Source organism: Heterodontus francisci, chromosome 24 (assembly GCF_036365525.1).
Source record: "Heterodontus francisci isolate sHetFra1 chromosome 24, sHetFra1.hap1, whole genome shotgun sequence".
Lineage (NCBI taxonomy): Eukaryota > Metazoa > Chordata > Chondrichthyes > Heterodontiformes > Heterodontidae > Heterodontus > Heterodontus francisci.
The window spans coordinates 12,668,811-12,684,748 of NC_090394.1; positions in this window are offsets into that span (position 1 = coordinate 12,668,811).

Sequence of the window (15,938 nt, forward strand, 5' to 3'; positions counted from 1 at the left end):
TTTTTAACTTCCATAAGAAATGAGCAAATGACTAGGGAAAAGATACATGAGGTAGTTTCCCATTGCCTTCCTCATGTGGGCTTTAAAGGAAACGCAAGTCCTCTCCCTGAAGGATCCTCTGCCTGTAAGTAGCTGTTGTCCCTCAAGGTTCTAGCTTTTCCTCCATCACCACTGAAAATTTGTTGGTTCCACCAGTGACCATGGGACCCTTGTGAAGATGCTTTATAATATTTCAATTTCCTATTATCTTAAGTTTGTGAGACCAACTTTGCTGAAAAGAGCAGTTCAGGGATAAAGAAAGTATAACTTCTTAAAAGTATGGTTTTCATCTGATTTTGTTCCATTTTTAAAACATTCTTTATTATGATATAATGCTGAAAAGCTGAAGTTCACAGTGCAAGTCACCAATAAGGCTGAAAAAGAGTAAGAGAAAATCATATAAATCACAAATAGCGATCAAGTGAGACCAAACTCAGTCTTTAAAATCCAAAGATTACAGAAAGAAGGAAAAACTGAGAGAGTTGCCGAAGAAAATGAATATTTTACTCTTATATCATGCCTTTCACATCGTTGGCTTGAACTACTTCCTAGCTCTTCAATTAGTGCCATAGGATCTTTCATGTCTGACTGAGCAGGCCTCGGTTTAATGTCTTACCCAAAATACAGCACCTCCAACAGTATTGCATTCTGTCAGTACTGCACTGAAGTTTCAGCTTAGATTATGTGCTCAGGTCTCTGCAGTGGATGTTGAACCCACAACCTTCTAACACAGTGTTACTACAGAGTCAAACACCTGGGACAAATTCAATTACATTAAGTATAAAGAGGAGGAAGAGTATGCAGGGTGGGTACTTGTATCTTGGGGGTTGTCTATGACTCCTTGGTATATTTCATCACTCAACCAACACCAGGAAAACAGATTATCATTGATCATTTATGTCATTGCATTTTTTGGGATCTTCCTGTGTGCAAATTGGCTGCTGAATTACCCAACATTACAACAATAACCACACTTCAAAAGTTCTCATTGGCTTTTATGTCCATCTAAGATGGCCTCGTTTAATGTTTCACCCAAAATACAGCACCTCCAACAGTATCGTATTCTGTCAGTACTGCACTTTGGAATGTCCTGGGATCATGAAAGGAGGTATACAAATCCAACTTTATTCTTTCTTTTTTTGTTACTTTCTAGAAGTAACAAACAAGGAAATTTCAGAGGAGCATTAACCATCTCAATGAAATAGAGGCAATAAAGTTTGCAATGGAGTAAGATTAGCACGATTGAAGAATGAGCTTTTTTTCTTCCACTCTATCCAAAAATGCAAAAGAGAGGTTAGACTAAGTCTCTCTAGAATTGACAGTAGTACTCAGGACTTAGGACATCACCTATCGATCAAAATATTGCATCTAGAGTACACCTGTGTCTGTTCTATCAAAAATGGGGCATCAGAAAACTGGCTACTAATAGCAAAGAGCAGAATGGGAATTGCTCCATAGGAACATAGGAGCAGGAGTAGGCCTTTCTGCCCCTCCATTCAATATGATCATGGCTGATGATCCACTTCAATGCCTTTTCCCCACAGTATCCTCATATCCCATTATTTCAATGGTATTTAGAAATCTGTCAATCTCTGCTTTAAACATACTCAATGACTGAGTTTCCACAGCCCTCTGGGGTAGAGAATTCCAAAGATTCACAACCCTCTGAGTAAAGAAATTTCTTCTCATCTCTGTCCTAAGCGGCTTCCCCCTTATTTTGACTCCCCAATCAGGGGAAACATCTTACCTGCATCTACCCTGTCAATCCCTTTAAGTATTTTGTAAGTTTCAATGAGATCACCTCTCATTCTTTGAAACAATAGAGAATACATGCCCAATAAATTCTTTATGATCAACATCTTGGTTTCTCATGAAACTGAGGAAGTTAGTACTAGAAATAATATCTGTAACAATAATAAAACATAATGGGGGTGAAATTGCTCCAGGTCATCAGCACCAGGCTTGTCGAAAATCAGCAGCTTCGTTAAACAACGTAGCAAGAGTTTTAACTTCAAAGCAAGTAAAAGCAACAGTGAGACCACAAAACGAATCTGCAAAAAGAGTTTGAACTAATGTTCTGTGAACGTCAGTGGAAAGTAGATCGCATGTGGTGAAAAAGCATCTGCCATTTCACGCTGCTAAATTAAACAATTTCACCTCAAAATATTGACAAAATGTGCATTTCCTACAACAGTGACTACACTTCAAATGTACTTCATTGGCTGTAAAGTGAAACATCCAGTGGTTTTGAAAAGCATTACATAATTGCACGTCTTTCTTTTTTAGCAAACTTACCAATAGAGTCAGAATTTTTGTATTTTAAATATTGCTAGCAATCAGAGGCCAATGCTCTTCTGAAAAGGCTAGAGTTTGAGTTGATGGACCTATAACTCCTGAATGAAGATGCTCAATAAGGAAGCAGGCTGAAACTTTCAGAATGCAGCTATATCACTTTGTGTAAACATTCTACAGACAAAATTCCTAGAATTCATCAATGTCACTCTCTGTAGACAATATGGGTGGATTTTCCTTCATGTTCTGTCATTGTTTTGAGTATGAATTCAGTGTTGGACTGCAAATATCACATTCAGATGTCCTGCACCAGAGGCGTGCACAAAAAGTAGTTGCCACCATATTGATAATTCAGACATTAGAATCACAGCTACCTGAAATGAACGCTGGCCTCATTAAAATATGTGAATAGGGGTTGGATTTGGACCCTTTTATGAAGTTGGTGCATGGGAGCCTTTCATTCACACTTATACGTGCATAGAAAAATATGGTGCAAACACTCGAGAAGCTAGCTGAAACAGCCCAATTTAAAGGGGTCCCATGTCTATTAAGGTAAGTCACTGGGAAGTTGTTTTTGCTTACTACACATTTTGAAGCCATTTCTTCAGCTGAGTTTGGGCAGCAGTTCAGAGTACAGAGCAGGATTTTGGCTGCAGCTGCATTATTTGACTCCATTGGAGGACCAGAAACAGTGGGAATGTTGTTGTGACTACCATTCCGGCTGCCACATCAGCAGCATTAGACATGGCAGCAGAGACCTGTAGATGATCGCACAAGGTGGATGGAGATGGATGCAAGAATCAAGGAGGCGTTACAACGCACAGGTCTTCTTGAATAGTATGTAACCTAATGCCTAATGCTGATTGTTGACAAGAAATTGCCCCAGACATCTGGTCCCATTCAAGGGAACTAAAAAATGATCATGTGGAAGAAGCCTTCACTCCACCTCCCTGCTTCTTCCAGATCACATCCTTCAATGCAACCTTGATCCTCAGAAAAGAACATGTGCTACAAAAGTAACCATGGGCATCGAGACACATACAAGGACTCAACACGTCTCAAAGCTTGAGGTAACTCTAAGTATATATAAAACATTCCTTCAAGGGACAAGGATACCGTAGGCCTTTTTCTCTAATCAGGATATATCTTTTGGAGTCAGGTTTTCTTTGTTTTGTTGTTCCAGCTGTCCTGGACTGTATATTAACTGTAGATATTGTTTAACTCTAGGTCCATATTTATCTGGTATATAATCCTGGTGTATTATCCCGTTCTTTTAAAGCCATGGTTTATGCCTGAAGTTTCTTATTGGGATAAAGAGCCTATTAAATATGCAGGTGCGGTAGCATTGTGGTTATGTTACTGAGCAAGTAATTAGAAGCCTGGACTAATAACCAGGTGACATGAGTTCAAAACTCAGCACAGCAATTGGGGAATTTAAATTCCATTAATTTGATAAATCTGGAATAAAAAAGCTAGTCTCAGTAATGGTGACCCATGAAAATACCAGATTGTCATAAAAGCCCATCTGTTCACTAATGGCCAATAGAGAAGGAAACTTGCCACTTTACGCAGGCTGGCCCATATGTTACTCCAGACCCACAACAATGTGATTAACTCTTAACTGCCCTCTGAAATGGTTCAGCAAGCCACCCAATGTAATAAGAATAAGACCAGAAGGACCACCTGGCATCAAACTAGGAACCGGAAACAACAGAGGCATGCCTGCCCAATCAACCCTACAAAGGCCTTGTCACTAACATCTGGAGACTTTTTACCAAAATTGTGAGAGGTGGCCCACAGGCTAGTCAAGCAACACCTGACATAATTATACTCACTGAATCACACCTTACAGCCAATGTCCCAGTCTCATCCATCACCATCCTTGGCTATGTCCTATCCTACTGATAGTGGCATACAGTCGGAAGGAAGTGAACCTTGGAGTCTGTCAATATTGACTGAATTCCCATAGAATCAGGTCAAACATGGGCAAGGAAACCACCAGCTGATTAGTACTTACTGCCCTCCCTCAGCTGATTGATGAATCAATACTCCTCCATGTTGAACTCCATTTGGAAGAAGCACTGAGTGTAGTAAGAATGTAGTCCAGGTGGGCTGATTCAATGTTCATCACTGCTGGTTGAGCTCTGAAGGACATATCTGCCAGACTGGGCCCGTGGCAGGTGTTGTGAAAACCAACATGAGGGAATAAGCTGCTTGACCTCGTCTTCACCAATTTAACTGTTGCAGATCACCTATCCATGCCAGTTTTAGTAGGAGTGCCACAAACACAAATCTTGTGGAGACGAAGCTCCATCATAACACTGAAGACACCTTCATCGTGTTGTGTAGCACTTACACTGTGCTAAATGGAATAGATTCAGAACAAATCAAACAGCTCAAAACTGGGCATCTCTGAAGTGCTGTGGGCCATCAGCAGCAGCAGAATTGCATTCCACTGCCTGACAACATCCCAGCTGTAGTACTGAAGACTTCACCTTCAGAACTAGTTGCTCACTTAGTCAAGTCATTTCAGCACAGCTACAACACTAGCATCTATCCAACAAAATGCGTTGCCCAGGTATGTCCTGTCTACAAAAAGCAGGACAAATCCAATCCATCCAATTAGCAGCCCATCAGTCTACTCTCAATTATCAGGAAAGTGATAGAAGGTGTCATTCACTGAGCTATCAAGTGGCACTTATACAGCAATAACCTGCTCAGCTGGGTTCTTCAACATCACTCGACTCCAGACGTCATTGCAGCCTTGGTTTAAATCAGGACAAAAGAGTTCAACTCCAGAGGTGAGGAGATAGTGACTACTTGAAATCAAGGCAGCATTTGACTGAGTATGACATTGAGGAGACCTCGCAAAATTGAAGTCAGTGGGCATTGGGGGGAAACTCCCCACTGGCTGGAGTCATACCTAGCACAAAGGAAAATAGTTGTGGTTATTGCAGGCCAATCATCTCAGCTCCGGTGCATCACTGCAGGAGTTCCTTGTTATTCCTAAACTCCACCCATACTGATTCTATACTCTGATCTTCTGAGCCAAAGTCATTTCTTATTACTGTCCTTATGTTATCTTTTTATTATCGGGGCTACTCCTCCTTCTTTTCCATTCTACCTTGTCAAAATGTTGCGCACCCTGGAATATTTATTTCCCAACCTTGGTCACCTTATAACCATATCTCTACAACACATAGCTCAGGTCTATATTTATGCTGCTAGTTCTTTTATCTTGTTACGAGTGCTTTGTGCATTCAGATAAAGAGCCTTTAATTTTATTTTTTTATCACTATTCTTTGCATGGACCTTATTTGCTGATACACTGTTACTGTTAAACTCTCTGGGCTGAATTTTCACTGTGGGGGCAGGCAACAGGAGCCAGGACTGTTTCCAGGACCGGAAGCTGCGACTGGGAGGAATCAGTCACTCATTGAGATTTTGACCAGTGCGCCTGCATAATTAGCATGGAGACAGGTTCACTGTCCAATTAAGGGTGTCAGGCAGGCTCTCAATTCTGGAGGGCCAATCAGAGGCTTTCCAGCTTCAGAGGACCAGCTGGCTGCTGTAAAGGGTAAGTAACTGAGAGGGTGCTTCAACATGAAGGTGCCCTTTCAGTAATTAAAAAAAAATTAATTAAAAAACCAGCCAGACCTGCACTGTGGGGTGGGGTGGGGGGTTGGATGGGAAATCCCTCTACAGAGTGGTCTTTGGCTGCACGCGCACCCAGGCAGGCTGGCAGGGAGGGCCTCTAGGCCTGCCAGGAGTGCTAGCTCCCTGGCCTGCTGTTGCATGCCCACCTCCAGGCAGTTGCATCAGGAAACTGGAAGTCGACCAGAAAATCCCAGTCGGCCTCCTTTATCTGCCATTGACAAGGCTCTTAATAACCCTAACTAACCACCTGCCTCATGGGTGCGAGCAGCCCTACCGGGCCCCAAACCTGCCTCCCCCAAAATGGCTAGCACCGGGAACAATGTTGGTAAAACTGTCACTCCGGCCGGTGCCAGTGTTTTCGGGCCCCATCCACCTCCATTCCTGACCTTGGCGGAGCTCAAAATCCAGCCCGCTGTCTCTTCCTGTCCAACTCTAGTTGTCTTTACCCAATGCGTTACACTACTCTTTTTCCTCAACTTTTCTCTTTAGATTTCTAAATTTCCCTTCACCTGACTCCTCCCGCCGCCCCCCCACCCTCGCTCATTTAGCTTAAACCCCCATCCCATGTTGCGGCTTTTGTTCCTGTAGGCTGGAGGTAAGTAAAGCATGGATGCGGGTTTCAGTGGTAGATTGGCTGATGCAGGGACCAAGATAGTCAATCTTACAAAGGTGGAAATAGGCAGATCTTTGAGCTGGAGAGGATATGGGGTCAGCACAGGGTCAAATTAGATACAGAGATTGCAGATGGTGGCCAGGAAATGTAATTCAATCAGTGACGAAGGAATGGAGTTTGTGGTGAGGGTCAAAGACAATGGCAGCATAGGGTTCATTCCTGAGCCTGAATAGTGAGGCTCAAGGCTCCCCAGATATTGGTCCTCGGGCCTCATTATAATGGAACATGCAGCAACAGAGCACACCAGTGAAGAATAGTGGAAAATCTGACCACTGCTCACATAATATTGTACAAGTACAGAACATTCTGCAGTGGGAACGGGGACAGCAGAAGTCCTGGGCCATGTTGGAACCAATGACATGGGAGGAAGAGTAATGTCCTACAGACTGAGTATCTGATATACAGAGGAAGTGCAGGACTTCAAACATGGTAGTCTCTGGAGTACTCCCAATGTCATGCACTAGTGAATATAGGAAAAGCAAGATAAAGCAGGTTTTTGTATTGCCTGATAAATGGTGCAAGAGGGAGGGTTTCAGGTTTCTGGGGCATTGGAACCAGTTTTAGGACAGGAGAGACCTGTACAAGGTAGATGAGTTACACCTGAACAGTCTCAGATGAACATCCTGGCAAGGAGGATGAACTAATTCTGTGGAGGAGGTTTAAAACTAATTTGGTTGGAACCAGGATGAAGCATCAGAGAGGAGAAACAAGACAGCATTAAAATAAAGAATAGCTCAGAAAGAAGGGGATCAGACATGGGAGAAATGCAAAACAGACTAAGGCTTGTTTGGATGGTCTGTGTAGACGCACGGAGTATGATAAATAAGGCTGGAGATCTGCAGGCACAATTTTTCACATGGGGTTATGATATTCAGGCAACAATGCAAACCTAGTTTAAACTGGGGCAGGAATGGAAATCTAACATTGCTGGCTCCAATGTATTCAGGGGGACATGGAGAAAAAAAGGAGTGGGTATAAAAGAAAGACTTGCATTTATATAGCAATTTGCACGATCCCAGGACATCCCAAAGTGCCTTACTGCCAATGAAGTACCTTTTTGAAGTGTAGTCACTGCTGTAATGTAGGAAACGCGGCAGGCAATTTTGTACACAGCAAGCTCCCACAAACAGCAATGTGATAATGACCAGATAACCTGTTTTAGTGATGCTGATTGAGAGATAAATATTGGCCAGGACACCGGGGAGAACTCCCCTGCTCTTCTTCAAAGTAGTGCCGTGGAGTACTTTACATCCACCCGAGCAGGCAGATGATTTAACATCACATCCAAGAGAAGGTACCTCCGACAGTGCAGCACTCCCTCAGTACTGCACTGGCGTATCTGAGTAGAATTTTGTGCTCAAGCCCTTGAGTGGGACTTAAACCCAGAACCTTGTGATTCAGAGGTGAGAGTGCTACCAACTGAGCCACAGTTGACACCTTGATGAAAATTACTGTTGCAGTAATTGCTAACTGTTACTGGTAATGGATGATGTGATTGAGGATTCAAAGACAACCTCTATTTGGCTAAAATTAAGCAGCAGAAGATCAAGGAACTGTAGCACTGCTGGGTGCACACTATAGATCATCATTAGGCGTGATTTCACTAGAATTTAGAAGGTTAAGGGGTGATCTGATCGAAGTCTTCAAGATATTAACAGGAAAAGACAGGCTAGAAAAAGATAAACTATTTCCACTGGTTGGAGATTCTAAAACTAGGAGGCATAGTCTAAAAACTTAGGACCAGACCGTTCAGGAGAGATGTTAGGAAGCACTTCTTCACGCAAAGGATGGTAGAGGTTTGGAACTCTCTCCCACAAACAGCAGTTGAAGCTAGAACAGTTGTTAATTTTAAATCTGAGATAGTTAGATTTTTGTTAAGCAAAGACATTAAGGGATATGGGCCAAAGGCAGGTATATGGAGTTAGACCGCGGATCAGCCATGATCTCATTGAATGGCGGGACAGGCTCGAGGGGCTGAATGGCCTACTCCTGTTCCTATCTTCCTATGTTCAAATCAAATGGAGAATGGAGAGGGAGGAGCAAATCTGCAATCACATTTCAGAAAGATGTAAACAACAACAACTACTTATATTTATATAGAGCCTTTCACATAATAAAATATCCCAAGGAACATTATAAAACAAAATATGGCACTGAGCCACTGAGGAGATATTCAGTCAGATGACCAAAAGCTTAGTCAAAGAGATAGGTTTTAAGGACTGTCTTAAAGGAAGAAAGCAAGGTTGAGAGGCGGAGAGGTGTATGGAGAGAATTCCAGAACATGGGACCTAGGCAACTGAAGGCACAGCCACCAATGGTGAGGTGATTAAAATCAGGAATGCACAAAAGGCCAGAATTAGAGCAGGGCAGATATCTTGGAGGGTTGTGAAGCTGGAGGTGATTACAGAGATAGGGAAGGGGAAGGCCGTGGAGGGATCTGAAAACAAGGATGAGAAGTTTAAAATCAAGACATTGCTTGACCGGGATCCAACGTAGTTCAGCGAGCACAGGGGTGATAGGGAAACAGGACTTGGTGCAAGTTAAGACAGGCAATAAAAACCAACAGAGTAGTTATAATGGAGGACTTCAATTATCCAAATATAGACTGGGGCAAAAGTAGTGTAAAGGGCAAGAAGAGGGAGGAATTCCTGAAATGTGAACAAGAGAAATGTTTTAATCAGTTTGTCTCCAGCCCATTGAGGAAGGAAGCAGTGCTGCATCTAGTCCTGGGGAATGAAGTGAGGTAAATGGAGTCTGTTTCAGTGGGAGAGCATTTGGGAAACAGGGATCACAATATCATTAGGTTTAGAGGAGTTATGGAAAATGATAAAGAACAAACAAAGATGAAGATACTCAACTGAAAGAGGATTAATACAAAAGCAAAATACTGTGGTAGCTGCAAATCTGAAATAAAAACAAAAATTGCTGGAAATACTCAGCAGGTCTGGCAGCATCTGTAGAGAGAGAAACAGAGTTAACATTTCAGGTCGATGACCTTTCCTCAGTTTTGATCGAAGATCACGGACCTAAAACATTGGGCTGAATGTTCCCGCCCCATGGAGATGGGGTTGGAGATGGAATGCTGAGAAAGCATTGGGACTGCTCCCCAATGTCTTCCCGCTACCAGTCCATTAAAGAGGATATATTACAGGTACATATTAGACAAATACCTATGGGGGAAAGGAAAGGCATTTGAAGCTAGACATCTCTGGATAACTAAAGATATAATGGTTAAACTGAAACCTTATGTTAAATGTCAAGTTCATAATACAATAGAGGGAAAAGCAGAATACTGAAAGTGCAGAGGAGAATTGAAAAAAGAAATAAGAGGGCAAAGAGAGGGTATGAGAATAAATTAGTGGGCAACATAAAAGGGAACAGTAAAGTATTTTATGAACATATAAATAGTAAAGGAATAGTCAAAGGAAGGGTAAGACTGATTAGAGACCAAAAATGGAAACCATCTTGTGGAAGGAGAGGCGTGGCTCCAGTGTTAAGAAAATACTTCACATCTATCTTCACAAAAGAAGAAAATGCAGACAATGGGCTGAATTTAGTGTGGCCATTGAAAGTGGGTATGTTGGCGTGGCAGGGGCAGAGAATTGCTCCAGATCCGTCCGCCCAGAAATCCATCGTCATGACATCAGTTCTGGATTTTCTCAGTAGTGGGAAAGCACCATAGCAGCCTTGGCGCCACTACATGACGGGAACGTATTTTAAATCACTGAAATGCTGATTTAAACGCATTTAAATATAATTAATTCAGATTTAATGATTGGCCATTGATTTTGTGAACAGCATGTGGCACTCACACGCCTTCGGGTTCACAACCATTAAAACCTGGCAGTACCAAGGCGAGAGGCCACATTGCCACAACAGGGAGGCAGCCCTGAGATTGCTGCATAGGGGAAGAGTGGGGAGGGGGTGGGGGTTCAGAGGCCATTGTAGGTCCGTATTGCTGCGTGCTGTGCAAGGGGCTTTGGGGGCTCTGCAAGGGGCTTCAAGGTCTCCAGGGCTCTGTTGAGGGGTTTAGGGTCTCAGAGGCTCTGTAGAAGGTTTAGTGTGAGTTTGGGGGGGTCTGTATTGAGTGACCAAACTGCTGTGTTATGTTTTTGGTCACTCACACTGCTAGAACAGAGGGTGGGCCATCAGCAAGGTTGGGTTCTGAGGTTCATCAGCGACTCCGCCGATAGAATTGTCAAAATCTCAGTTGCCAAGGCAGGGTTGTCTCTGCATCAAAGAGGGGAAGAGAGTTTCAAAGATTAGTGACCCTCTGAGAGAAGAAATGTATTCTCACCTCCATCTTAATTGGGAGACCCCTTATTTTGAAACTGTGTCCCCTAGTTCTAGATTCACCCACGAGGGAAACAATCTCAGCATCTACCCTATCAAACCCCTTCAGAATCTTATATGTTTCAATAAGATCACCTCTCATTTTCTAAACTCTAATGAGTATAGGCCCAACCTGTACAATCCTTATCCCAGGAATCAAGCTAGTGAACCTTCTCTAAACTACCTCCAGTACAATGGCCTCCCTTCTTAAATAAGGAGACCAAAACTATATGCAGCACTCTAGGTTCTTTTATTTGCATATACAAAAGGCCTAATGCCTGCTTTAGGCATTGGTAAAGAAAGCCTCTTGTTTGTTCTTAACAACTATGGCAGCTGGCTGGAAATGTGTGCATGATTTCTGCCTACCAGCTTGGGACCAAGTAAACTGCCACTGCTTATACCTTTGGTCTTCCCAATATTTATCTGGATAAATTGCAGTTCTTACAGTTGTGCGTCTGACAATGCAGAGGCAATAGAGGGGTAAAGACAAATAGCAGTGCTGGATGTCATCAGCGTACACGAACCCAATATCATGTCTTCAGTTGATGTCACCGTGCAGCAGCATGTAGGTGAGAAATAAGAGGGCATCAGGGTTATATCCTTAGGAGACATCAGAAGTAATGGCCATTGTAGGAGACTTTTTGCTGACGACTGGATAGATAAGAGTGGACAATAAAGGGAAGTCCCACTCAGCTGGATAATAGAGAAGCGTTGGAGGAGAACATTGTAGTCATCTATATCAAAGGCTGCAGATAGGTCAAAAAGGATGAAGGGAGATTAGGTATGATAGTTGCAGAGAGTTGCAGTGGCAGTTTACTTGGTCCCAACCTGTTAGGCAGAAATCATGCACATATTAAGAACAAACAAGACGCTTCCTTTATACATGCCTAAAGCAGGCATTAGGCCTTTGGTATATGCAAATAAGAGGACCTAGAGTACTGTGTATAGTTTTGGTGTCCTTGTTTAAGAAGGGAGGCCATTGCACTGGAGGTAGTTCAGAGAAGGTTCACGAGTTTGATTCCTGGGATAAAGGGGCTGTCTTATGAGGACTTTGATTAGATCTGTTTCTGTAATGTAATCAGGCGAAAGCCTGATTGAAATAAAAACAAGAAATGCTGGAATCACTCAGCAGGTCTGGCAGCATCTGTGGAAAGAGAAGCAGAGTTAACGTTTCGGGTCAGTGACCCTTCATCGGAAAGCCTGATTGACGTTGTTCAAACATGGAGTTACATTTTCAAGAATGTGGAGAAGAAAGGGAGGTTGGAAATAGGGTGATAATTTGCAAGGACAGAGGCAGCAAGAGTGGGTTCTTTTTCCATGAAGTAGGGATGACAGCATATTTTAAATACAGGAGACCAAGACTTGAGGAGAGGAAACCATTTACACTATCAGCTAATGTGGAGGCTGTAATGTCTTTGTAAGTTATGCTGAAGCCGTAATGATTTGATGATGTAATGACATGATGATGTAAAGACGTAAATAAACACTTCCTTGAATTGGCCACGCTTGGTGTCCATTTTCTCTGCTAGTGCCGCCTGAATTTATTACAGAAAATGGCAACGAGAATGGGATGAAAGTCTGTAAATATAGGCAGCAAACAGCAGCAAACACTGCATTGAACAAGATCAGCCAGCTCCCTGAAACTTACCGGCTTGGATGGCAGAGATTTTGACTGGATTGTGTGAAGCCTGAGCCTCAAACTGTCTCCTTAGTTGACCGGGATGCCACAGGGTCCTAATGTACATTGGATTCAATGTGCTCATTTGGATAAGAATATATTTTTCAAGTCTCAACTGGACTGGTTTTAATTATCACTGTTACAGACAGCCACAGTAAAGTGTTTACTAGGTTACTGTGAATTTGCAAATGGGACATTATGGCTGTGCTCATGGGATACATCAAAACGCTAGGAACATATGAGAGGGCTTGAGAACCATTCAGTTTGTTTTTGAAATAGACATGTTTTTCAGAGCTAATAGCATTTTTGGAACTTGAAGGTGAAAGTGAAGAGGTCAAGACTCAGAATAAGGCAATTCTTTGGCACAAGAAAGCAATTTTGCTAATGGAAATTGGTCTGGAAGCATATGACACACTAACAAACCTTCTTGGTTCAAACAAGGTAAAAGATGTGCCATTCAAAATAATTATCACCAAGTTGGAGGAACATTTCAATCCTAAACCACTAGAGACAGCGGAAAGCTACAAATTTGGAAGCAGAAATCAGAAAAGTAGTGAAACATTTGGTGATTATATTGTGGCACTGAAGAATTTCTCACCACATTACAACTTCAGCACGTTCTTAGACTATGCATTATGAGACAGATTTGTGTGCGGATTGGTGGACGAAAGAATCCCAACAAAATTACTAAACAGACAAAATCTTACATTTGAACAAGGTGTAAGATTGCTCTTTCTATGGAGGTGTCTTCAAAGAATGCTCAGGAATTTCATCCTATGCCAGTGACTATTACAGCAGGCTTTTGCCAAGCGTAAAGTGGAGAGACCTAGTCAGAAAAGTGCTGATGGTAACTGTTTAGTGTCTTGTTATCGCAGTAAAGGCAACTACATGGCACAAACAAATCAGCACAGAAATGCCAATGTGTTAATTGCCAAAAGTAAGGCCATATTGCATCTGCTTGCTGAGTGAAGGCCAAATCAGGAAAGGGAACTCATTCTAGTGGTACTGGAAAACAGCGACATCACAAGGGTGGAGTTCACAATATTGAAGATAAGATGACATAAGAAATAGGAGCAGTGTAGGCCATTCAGCCCCTCAAGCCTGCTCCGCCATTCAATAAGATCTGATTGTGGCCTTAACTCCACTTTTCTGCCTGCCCCCCATAAAACTCCACTCCCTTTTACATCAAAAATCTACCGAACTCAGCCTCGAATATATTCAATGACCCAGCCTCCACTGCTCTCTGGGGAAGAGAATTCCAAAAATTAATGACCCTCTGAGAGAAGAAATTCCTCCTCATCTCTGTCTTAAAAAGGGGACCTCTTATTTTGAAATTGCGCCCCCCCCCCACCAGTTCTAGATTCCCCCATGAGGGGAAACATCCTCTCAGCATCTACCCTGTCAAGCCCCCTCAACATAAAACATCGTATATGTTTTGATAAGGTCACTTCTCATTTGTCTAAATTCCAATGAGTATAGGCCCAACCTGCTCAACTTTTCCTCATAAGACAACCCTTTCATTCCAGGAATCCACCTAGTGAACCTACTCTGAATTGTTTCCAATGCAAGTATATCTCTCCTTAAGTAAGGAGACCAAACTCTACGCAGTACTCTTGATACAGTCTCACCAATGCCCTCTGCAGTTGTAGCAAGACTTCCCTACTTTTATACTCCACCCTCCCCTTGCAATAAATGCCAACATTCCATTTGTATTCTTAATTACTTGCTGTACCTGCATGCTACCTTTTTGTGATTCATGTACAAGGACACCCAGATCCCTCTGTACTGTAGCATTCCGCAGTCTCCATATAAATAATATTCTGCTTTTCCATTCTTCCTGCCAATGTGGACAACCTCACATTTTCCCACATTATGCTCCATCTGCCAAATTATTGTCCACACATTTAACCTATCTATATCTCTTTGCAGACTCTTTGTGTCCTCCTCACAACTTCCCTATTTATCTTCGTATCATCAGCAAATTTGGCTACAATACACTCAGTCCCTTCATTCAAGTCATTAATATAGATCGTAAATAGTTGAGGCCCCAGCACTGATCCTTGTGGCATCCCACTAGTTACAGTTTGCCAACTTAAAAATGCCCCATCTATCCTGAATCTCTGTTTCCTGTTAGTAAGTCAATCCTCTATCCATGCTAATATATTACTGCCAACACCATGAACTCTTATCTTGTGTAGTAACCTTTTATATGGCACCTTATCAAATGCCTTTTGGAAATCCAAATACACTACATCTACTGGTTCCCCTTTATCCACCCTGCTTGTTACATCCTCAAAGAACTCCAATAAATCTGTCAAACACAATTTCCCTTTCATAACACCATGTTGACTCTGCCTGATTTTCTAAATGTCCTGCTAATACTTCCTTAATAATGGATTCTAGCATTTTCCCAATGACAGATTTTAGGTTCGCTGGCCTACAGTTTCCTGTTTTCTGTCTTCTCCTTTTCTTGAATAGAGGTGTTACATTTGCAGTTTTCCAATCCGCTGGGACCTTTCCAGAACCTAGGGAATTTTGGAAGATTACAACCAATGCATCCACTATCTCTGGAACCGCTTCTTTTAAGACCCTAGGATGCAGGCTATCAGGTGGAGGGGGCTTGTCAGCCTTTAGTCTCAATAGCTTTCCTAGTACTTTTTCTCCAGTTATAGTGATTGTTTTAAGTTCCTCCCTCCATTTTGCCTCTTGATTTTCAGTTATTCTTGGTTTACTTTTTGTGTTTTCTACTGTGAAGACAGATACAAAATACTTGTTCAAAGTCTCTGCTATTTTCTTGTTTCCCATTATTAATTCCCCAGTTTCATCCTCTAAGGCACCAACACTTATTTCAGCAGTTGAAGTGAATTCAGAGTGCCTAAGCAGAGAGGAGCTAGCGTTGTACAGCATTTATGCCATCAGCAATCACTGAAATGACAGACTTTTGCATAAAGGTGTTGGTAAATCAACAGTACATCAACATGCACATCACTACAGCTGCAGATGAGGAGAGATACATACGAGAGCAAATTCCATGAGTTACCATTAACTGAGAGCACAGTTCAGTTGAAAATGTACTCTGGTGAGGTTTTAGAAACCTGTAGACAAATGGAGTGCAACGTCCAATATAAGGAAAAGTCCCTCAAGTTCCCCATTGTTGTAGCGGGATATGTCAACAAACCAACTTTAATGGGCAAAGATTGGCTTCGCAAGCTGACGGTAGACTGGAAGCATGTTTTCCAAGCTGAGACGGCCAAGAAGCTTGATCAG